The 8,959-nt window shown below is 36.5% G+C and overlaps 1 pseudogene; it reads right to left on the bottom strand.

Annotated features, from left to right (window-relative positions):
- The window catches only part of LOC107677377 (uncharacterized), an 18,396-nt pseudogene extending 16,319 nt beyond the window's left edge, over positions 1-2,077 (bottom strand).
- Positions 2,078-8,959: the final 6,882 nt, after the last annotated feature.

The following is an 8,959-nucleotide window of genomic DNA, read 5'->3' as shown; positions in this document are numbered from 1 at the left end:
TAATGAAACCCTCTTTTGTGCGGAACTACTTCCTTCCGCCACGGATTCAAAGCTCAAGTTGACAGTTAAACATTCGTCACTTTTAGAATTCGTATCAAGGGCATGTGCTGCTTCAGTTAGTTTATTAGTGAGAAATAATGACAATGCGGCAAGACGTTCATCCAAATGAGAGAGAGACCGCGAAGCTAGACGTTTCCTTCTATTAACTAACGTACTCTACGAATCCTAATGAGAGAGAGAGACCGCGAAGCTAGACGTTTCTTCTTATGTTAACTAACGTACTCTATGATTAGCTCAAATGAAATTGTGGTGTGCGTCATGGCAGGCGTGGCGTACTGGTGTGATCACTGCGCAGACTCATTGGCATGATTGAGAGCAAACGTGAGAGGCCACGGGCCTACGGCAGGGTGTGGCCAAGTAAAAAATAAAAAATCTCCAAAAAATCGCTAGTTTTATTTAAATATAGCTAATATAGCTCCTTGTCGCAAAAAAAATTAAAAAAGTCGCAGCTACAATGAGAAAGTAGCAAAATTTGGCGACAAAATCCCCAAATTGGCAACACTGCTCAGTGAATAATTAAAAAAAAACACATTGACCCGGCTAGAACAAGCGGAGTGATACAAAATTGTGAAAGGGCGTTCCTGTAGCGATACAACCAATCAGATTTGAGAACCAAAACGAACTGTTGTATGTACTTTCATATTCTTCACACCAGCTCAAACTTTAGCTGCCTGCCACTATTTAAAAATTAAAATTTTAAATACTCATTTGCAACATAAGCAATCACTTATGCAACATAAGCAATTGCAATCACTTTCTGTGCTTTGCCACTGAAGCACTTAATTTAGTTAGATTTAAGTTAACAAAAAGAGAGAATGTTTCTTACAATTCATCTGTAAATTCACTCAAATTCTTTATGTAGCTAACGCTTAAATAAATTGCATAAAACAAATAAAATCAGAAATTTTAACACAAGTCTATCTGTATTTTTTTTTCACTACTAGCTAAGTAGCTAGCAATAACACAAGCACGCATGTAGTCCTAAATAACATTACGAGAATACCACCACACTGTAGTGTGTTTGTTTTTTCTAAGCAACATCTTGACAGGCTATACTCTCCACCACAATGGTAACCCCTCAAAAACAGTAACCCTTTAAAATCCCAACATAAAAGGACATTTAACACTAACAATTTCCCCCATATTAATCTTGTGCAAAACCACACAAAATTGAATTTCAACATTCTAGTTTGAAACTTGCTGGGAAAATTAAATCCGCTGCAACTCAATCAGTTTGAGTTATTCTTAACCCTTAAATGGTTGGATGTCACCAAGTCATATACATGCTCGGGTCTTGCGACCTGGACCTATTTCCAACACGGATGGGTCTGACTGCTGCAATAGCATAAAACTCTCCTGATATTTACTGTCAGAACGCACTTACCCACATTCAGAATCTGACTCATATTCGCGATCTTAACCATATTCTCAAAACTATCGTTTTCAATGACTTAAAATCAGTATTTTATCACTGGTAGCTTATTCACCACATCCACCATCAAATAATAGTGACACTTTTATTTAATTGCGTACAGTAGGCTAATTGCATGTTGTAAAGCCATTCAAGCCAGTTCATTTTTTGCTGATGATATTCTTTTGTTTTATGCCTGCCGTAGCCTAATTATGAGTGAAACATCACCTCATCATTGTCTTCCAAACAGTGCCTTGAGGAATAAAGGTGAATTGGAATTATTGAGTCATCAGATATTAAATTATTGTTGCACAGGAAAATATACTTACACTATTACATACCTCAGGTTGCTAGCTACCACTTTTTACAACAAAAATTATCAGAAAACAGACATTCCTTTATTATTTTTTTCTTGTTGTTTATAATAAATGGATTGAGGAATACTAAGAAAGTTGATGTCTAACTTAAAAAAATTAAGGAGGGAGAGGGTAGTGAATGATGTACCAGGCAGCAAAGAGCTGGCGCTCTCTGGCAGCGGCAGGTCGCAGCGCCACTTCCGGTGGCATCCCCAGATGCCACGGCAGCTGCCACGGTCTTTCTCGCCATTTTTGCTGTTTGCACGCTAAAACTACACTGTTCTCAGTGTTCTCAGAGTCACGATCGTTTGTTGCCGTTTCTGCTGTAAACTACACTTTTTTTTTTTTATAAAATATTTGATGATGCATATTATATACCAGCAAGCAGATGCGATCAGAATATGAACCCAATAAGCTAAATTGCATAAGCATTTTCCCTTAAAGAACATAGACACACATAAGGAGTGCCAGCTGCCGCTAGCCAATACTGTATATATGCACACAGGCGCGGCGCACACACAAACATTAATTTTTTTAACATAATATTATTTATTTAATGTAACACTTTAGTTATTAACTAGTTGCTTGCATATTACTATATTAGCTGTTTATTAGTACTCATAAAGCACACACTAATGCTTTATTATGCATGACCGTATTCTACATCCCCCCCCCACCCCACACACACACACACACACACTTTTAATAACACTAAATTCGTCCCCCGCACTTTTTTCGGGAAAGTGTGTTATAGAGGTTTTAAAGGGCCGGTGTGAAAGAATATAGATTTAAATTCAAAGAGACAAGATAGTCTGTGCATGACCTAATGTTTTATTAGTACCCAGAATGAGGTGAGATGAACATCACGGAGCACTCAGCACTCTCATTCAGTGTGTGTTTCATTTATACTGGAAGCCGGAGGGCGCAGAAAGTGCAAGATGGACTCATATAGAAGTAATAACTTACCACGTACCAAGAAATCCCTAATATGAACAAAAGCATCCAGCTATCACTGTATGATCTGAATAAAAGGCAGAAACCTTTGGAAACGTGAAGACATTAAACACACGATTGCGACAATATATGGTTTATTTGTGCTTTTTTAAAATCATCTCCAGGTAATAAAGTATATGAACAATTCAGTGCTACTTGACATAGCATCACACATTATATATTGTTATATATATATATATATATATATGGTTTATTTGTGCTTTTTAAAATCATCTCCAGGTAATAAATAAAGTATATGAATAATTCAGTGCTACTTGACATAGCATTTAATACAGTAGGCTAAAAAAAGTGTTTGTAGTACATTAACAAATCATTTATTGGTTATTGTCCAACAGTGTATCTGATTTCTTAGCAAATTAAAAGAAATAAGAGAAAAAAATTATGTTTCCTATATTCCTATATACAGTAGCCTATATACTGTATGTATAATGTATATACAAGGCACTGTGTGTGTGTGATATATATATATATACAGTGGGTACGGAAAGTATTCAGACCCCCTTAAATTTTTCACTCTTTGTTATATTGCAGCCATTTGCTAAAATCATTTAAGTTAATTTTTTTTCCTCATTAATGTAGGCATGACGAAGCAGATATCGTCCTCTTTTGGAAGGCCAAACAAAGTAGTTTCGCTTTCACAACGAAACACACAGTGTCTCCACAACATGGCCGCGGCGGCAACAGCGAGAATAAAAGTTATGCCTTCTTTCTTTGCGTGAACATTTGGGCGGCGTTATGCAAATCTTCCCACATTGTGATGTAGACGTGGGGGCGTGTTAGAACGAGCTGTTTTAGGTAGGCGTGGTTGACTCTTAACTTTTATAAAGAATATCTCTTTGGATTTGAGACTTTAGTCTTTGCAACTTTACAGATCTTCTTTATGCACCAAGAGCTTGTAACACTCCAAAGAGAAAGGAAAAATTTAAATCGCATCATATGACCCCTTTAAACATTTGCTCCACCAAATTTCACCATTTAACAGACCCTCATTTCAAAAGAAGGATCTTGCACAACCTTTCAGTGTAGAAGAAACTAGCCTACTGTATATGGCTCTGTTTGGGGTTAGCAACCTTACAACTGATCACTGGCATATAAATCATAAGAAAGAGGAAGAGAAATGTTATTTTTTTATTTAATTCAGCTGTGTTTTAGAAAATTTTAATCATGCCAAACTACCCAAAAAAGTTGCAATCCTCACTTGATAGATAAAAACAGACTCAACTTTAAAATTATGCTAGTCAAAAACACAAACTGAATCTGTAAAGTATTTAGTCCTCTTTAACTAAGAATAGTGAAACTTCAATGACAGTTTTCTAAGTTTGATAACATACAGGCTCTTGTCTGTGCAATTCTGAAAAAAATAAACATGCAGTAAACAAGACTGCATTTGCTTATCAAAGTAACCTATGAACCTATGACAAAGATTTCAAATTTTTCTTTTAAATGAAGTAATAGGAGAACGAAGGACTTAAAACATACTGCAGTAGAGTCTGTTAATACGCAGAATATCATTTGAACTCATTTTCTCAGCTTGCCCAATAGACACGTTACTGTCAGGAATAGGGATGATGGTTGGCTATCTGTTCTTGGAGAAGGCAAACCTGAAACCACACAAAAACACACACACTCAAGTAATCAAACATTCCAGAGGCACAATTGTCACAACCTGTAGTTGTCACAACCCTTTTCCCCAAATGTTTTGAGGTATCCAGAGAAGACATATATTTTTGACTAAACGACAGGCAGTGGTGTACCTGAAAGCCATACTCAAGTAAAAGTCCAGATATCTTACCAGAAAATGACTTTGGTAGAAGTTGAAGTCACCGTTTAGAATATTACTTGAGTAAAAGTCTTAAAGTATGTGATATTTATTGTACTTGAGTACGAAAAGTATTTTTTAAATCTTAAACGTACTTAAGTATTGAAAGTAAAAGTACAAGTAAATGCAAAATGGAAAAGAAGCAAATAAATATATATATAAAAAAATTCATAAACAGCTTGAGTAGCAAGATTGTGTTCAGTTTTAACTCTTTCTTCCATTTTGTATTTTTGGGTAAGAATAAGAAGCACTTCATCCGGTACTTAGTGTCTTTCATTCTGCATCTGCATCTGAAATAGCATTTAGATGTATTTTACACAGTTCATGTATCTCAGAAGCAGGGGCGTGTCTACGTGGTCGCCAGGGGTGGCACCGGCCCCCCCTGAAATTTGGCTGGCCACCCCAGGTGCCCCCCTACCAAATGTCTTGCCATAGGCTTTTTTTTAGTAAATTTCTAATTTTAGGCGATTTCTATAGTGTGATCTTAATGACAATGTAGAGAGCGCATAATGTTACGCGATCCATGTGCGCGAGGATGAATCTCTCCACTCCCAAGCGGATTTCCTTCACTCACACAAAACTGGACGTGTGCTCTTAACATACATCGTTCAGCAAACACAACACCCCACCCCGTATCGTTCCGCAAACACAACCCCCGGCCACCCTCTTTTGAGCCAGTGCCCCCGACTGGTCCCCCCATTTAAAATGCTCTAGACACGCCCCTGCTCAGAAGGGACATGCATGGATGCATTTAAACTGCAGTTACAGATGCATAAATAGGCCTAATGTTTTGCTTTTAATATAAAACGTTGAATATTTATATTTGAAATAATTTAAAACATAAAAAAAGTTGAAATGTGAAATTAAAACCGCCAGTATGTGACAGCAAGTGACTGTTAATGAGTGAGTCATTGAGATTCATCCGATTCATTCAAACGACTGATTCATTCAGAAACAAAGTATTTGACTATGTTAATGCGTGAATCGCTGAATCATTTATTCATGATTATTAAATGTGTTCATGCTGATATCTGCAGAAAAACGGTACTCTTTGTGTGATATAGATTAAGTTAATGTAACCAGTAGTGCTTATAGTGTGCAATAGATACTTTAGTTCCTCTGTGTATCAATATGAATGACAGACCAGGAAAATGACTTTTACCCAAATGTTTGGTTTTACTTTTTTCAGAGAAGTTGAAATAAATGAAATCACGAAATGATCAACTAGCGGCACACATTCATAATAAAAGTCCATCCCCTATAAACATACATAGGGAATTTAGAACACCTACTTGGTTAAATTTGAACCATTAACCCACAACATGAAACAGTTGTAACAATCAGATTACTTTCAACAAATAGCACTTTAACTGAAATAATACAGAAAACTCAACAGTAATTCAATGTAGATGAACAGTTCTCAGTCCATGAAGGAAGTGTGCATGTACGTGTGTAAAGAAAAAGTCCTTCAAATCCAATTGATGAATGCAATGAATGCAAAAGTCATAGTAGTGCAATTTTCTATGGTGCAATGTTCAATAAGGCAACAAACAGGTCTGTGCAATACTCAGTGTTGGGGTAATTGATGAGAAATACCACAAGGAATGGATGAGTTCCGCTGGTAACAGCAATTAAGGCACAGATCACGTGATGAATAGCAGAATTTCCTCTTGTTTAATCTGCTTAGGGTTCTCTAGCTGGGTGGCTCGCCATCTCAAGATCCCAGCTTATTCCAGACTCACGAAAAAAACCTGACCTGTTTATACAAACAGGATCACAAAGATCACAGACAATTTAAATGACTATAATACTCATCAAAACTCAACAAATCTTTCAAACATTAACTCATTTGGTTGTAAAATACAATTGGAGTGCTTTTGTCACTCAATATGTAAACAAGGCATTCACATGTGTGATAATGCTGTGCTAGTTAGCATTTTTAGTACATAACATTACTTCTGTTTAGTACATTGTACATTAACACATATCCTCTGACCGTAAATACATATAAACTGGAATAAAAACTAGGGCTGGGTAAAGAATATCGATATCTCGATATTAACCCTTTGACGCATACGATCACACTGGTGTGATCAGTCTTGGCTGGTCCCTGAAGCGTACGATCACACTGGTGTGATTAGAACTTTCAGTGCGTCACGTCATCAACTGCTGAATTTAAATCCGCTTTCGCGCTTTGCCTGGCGCAGAGCCAGATCGGACGCGCTGAGCGCTTGTCATATTATCACAAATATTCATTGTTTTCAACCATATAATACTTATTTTAGGTTTCAGACATTTAAGGACCAAACGTCTCCCCCCTCACTTGACTAGGAAGGGAGTAAAAGATCCAGTCTCCATAATTTCTACTTCTATAGAAAACAATGTTATAAGCATGAGCGTGCAACTGGGTTCAGCGCTTGCCTGTAGTTGTCACAGTTATGTATAAAAAACATAAAAACACATGCAAAACATCATACATAGAATATCACAGGATTAGCATAGTTTTATTGTCTTTTTTCTTTTCTTTCCGTCTTTTCCATGGGAACTTTAGTACAGTGGTCCAGATGATGCCAGGTTGTGCTTCCCCCCACTTTGACTGCTGCTGGAGTAGCTCTCATCATTTTATAGGGTCCCTTTCTCCTTGGCTCATTAAATTTTTTCCTTTTTCCTGTAAATAGATAGCTCTATGTATGGCAGTTAATTTCTTCATATACGAGCGAAGTTCCATTTGTAATTGCTCTAGAGGCGGTCCTTTGTAGGGACCTCTACAATATGGCACAGGCATGGGTCGACCCGTAAGCATTTCATGCGGTGTTAAGTGCGTGTTCCTGTTAGTTTGCATGCGATAACTCATTAATGCAAGAGGTAATGCATCAATCCAATTAAGTTTAGTACTTTCACATATTTTGTTAATTTTGGCCTTGATAGTTCTATTAACCCTTTCGACGCACCCTTGTGCCTGTTTTTTTTTTTTCTTCTTAATTGTTGCAATCCTTGTTTTACAGTTTTTTGTATAATTGCCGACCCATTATCTGAACTTATTTCTGATGGTATTCCAAATCTAGGTTTTTTTTTCTTTTTTCTCCCAGCTCTACTGGCCCTTCTATTTGCATATTTCCAGTTACTTCTACTGTTCCCTTGAGGATTGGGAACTCTCCCTCTGTGGGCAAAATAGGGGGGCGGCTCAGAAAATAATCTTTCCTTTTTCTTTGTATTTTTTTTTCTGCCTCTTTCTGTATTTTTCTGGCCTGTTTTATTTTTATTTTATTTTATTTATTTTTTTAATATGTCCTCCCCTTCCTTTTTAAATATGGCTATCACTTCTTTCTCTTTTTCCCTTTTTGCTTCTCTTTTTTCTCGTTTCTTACTGATACTCTTCGTTTTATGTTTTTTTATCAGAGTTTCCATTTCCTCACACAATGTTACCTCAAATGTCCCCTCCTGTGGCCACTTTGTCTCCAGATTTTTTGTTCTCTTCTGCCATTTGTTTGATATCTTGTTTATTAACTCCTTTACACAGTGGATATTTTAATCCTAATATTTCCACTGGAGTGACTGCCATATTTTTTCCTATATTATTATAATTCAATTTTAATTTAACTCTTTTAACCAATTTCTCCTAATTTTAATCTTTATTCTGTCTGATGCATTTACCCTTTTTTTGTATTTATTGATAGTCTCAACTCTATTTTACAATCACTCAGTATGTAATCTTTTATAAAAAATAATTCTTTATCTTTACTTATTTTTACTATTTTTTCCACACTTATAATTATTTTTAATATACTTATCTAACTTACTGCCTTGATCTCACTTCTACTGCACTGATCTCTGAAAAATTTTCTCCTTCTCTTTCACATAGACATCAAAATGCAAAAGCCTATAAAAGATTCAATTTTTATTGATATTACTTTCCTAAACACATTCACACTGCTCGTCCCTTTATCCAGACAGGGCTCATCATTCATTAATTTTCCCTTTTATAGGGCTAAAGCATTAATATTTTTTCCCTTTATCTATAGGGCTAATGCATTCATTCATCCCTCTCGGGTGTGGCAAGAGCTGCGTCCACACTCTGCCAGGAAGGGGTGCGCAGCTAGTACCCACCCAATATGGAATTTATTTATTTCCTCATACATTCACCATCACTCATACAGACATTCATACGGACACAGACACATTTTCAGTCTCATACAACAAAACACTACACTCTTCCTCGAAATGACCTGCAGTGCTCTCGCTCTTTTACTGACAATTTCTCCCTCTATTCAGTAAAAAATCAGCGCCCAGCAGGAATTT

This window comes from Sinocyclocheilus anshuiensis, unplaced genomic scaffold (genome assembly GCF_001515605.1).
Source record: "Sinocyclocheilus anshuiensis isolate Anshui unplaced genomic scaffold, SAMN03320099.WGS_v1.1 scaffold1677, whole genome shotgun sequence".
In the NCBI taxonomy this organism is placed as follows: Eukaryota; Metazoa; Chordata; class Actinopteri; order Cypriniformes; family Cyprinidae; genus Sinocyclocheilus; species Sinocyclocheilus anshuiensis.
The sequence above is the reverse complement of the archived record's forward strand: the minus strand, read 5'-3'. Positions and strand labels throughout refer to the sequence as shown.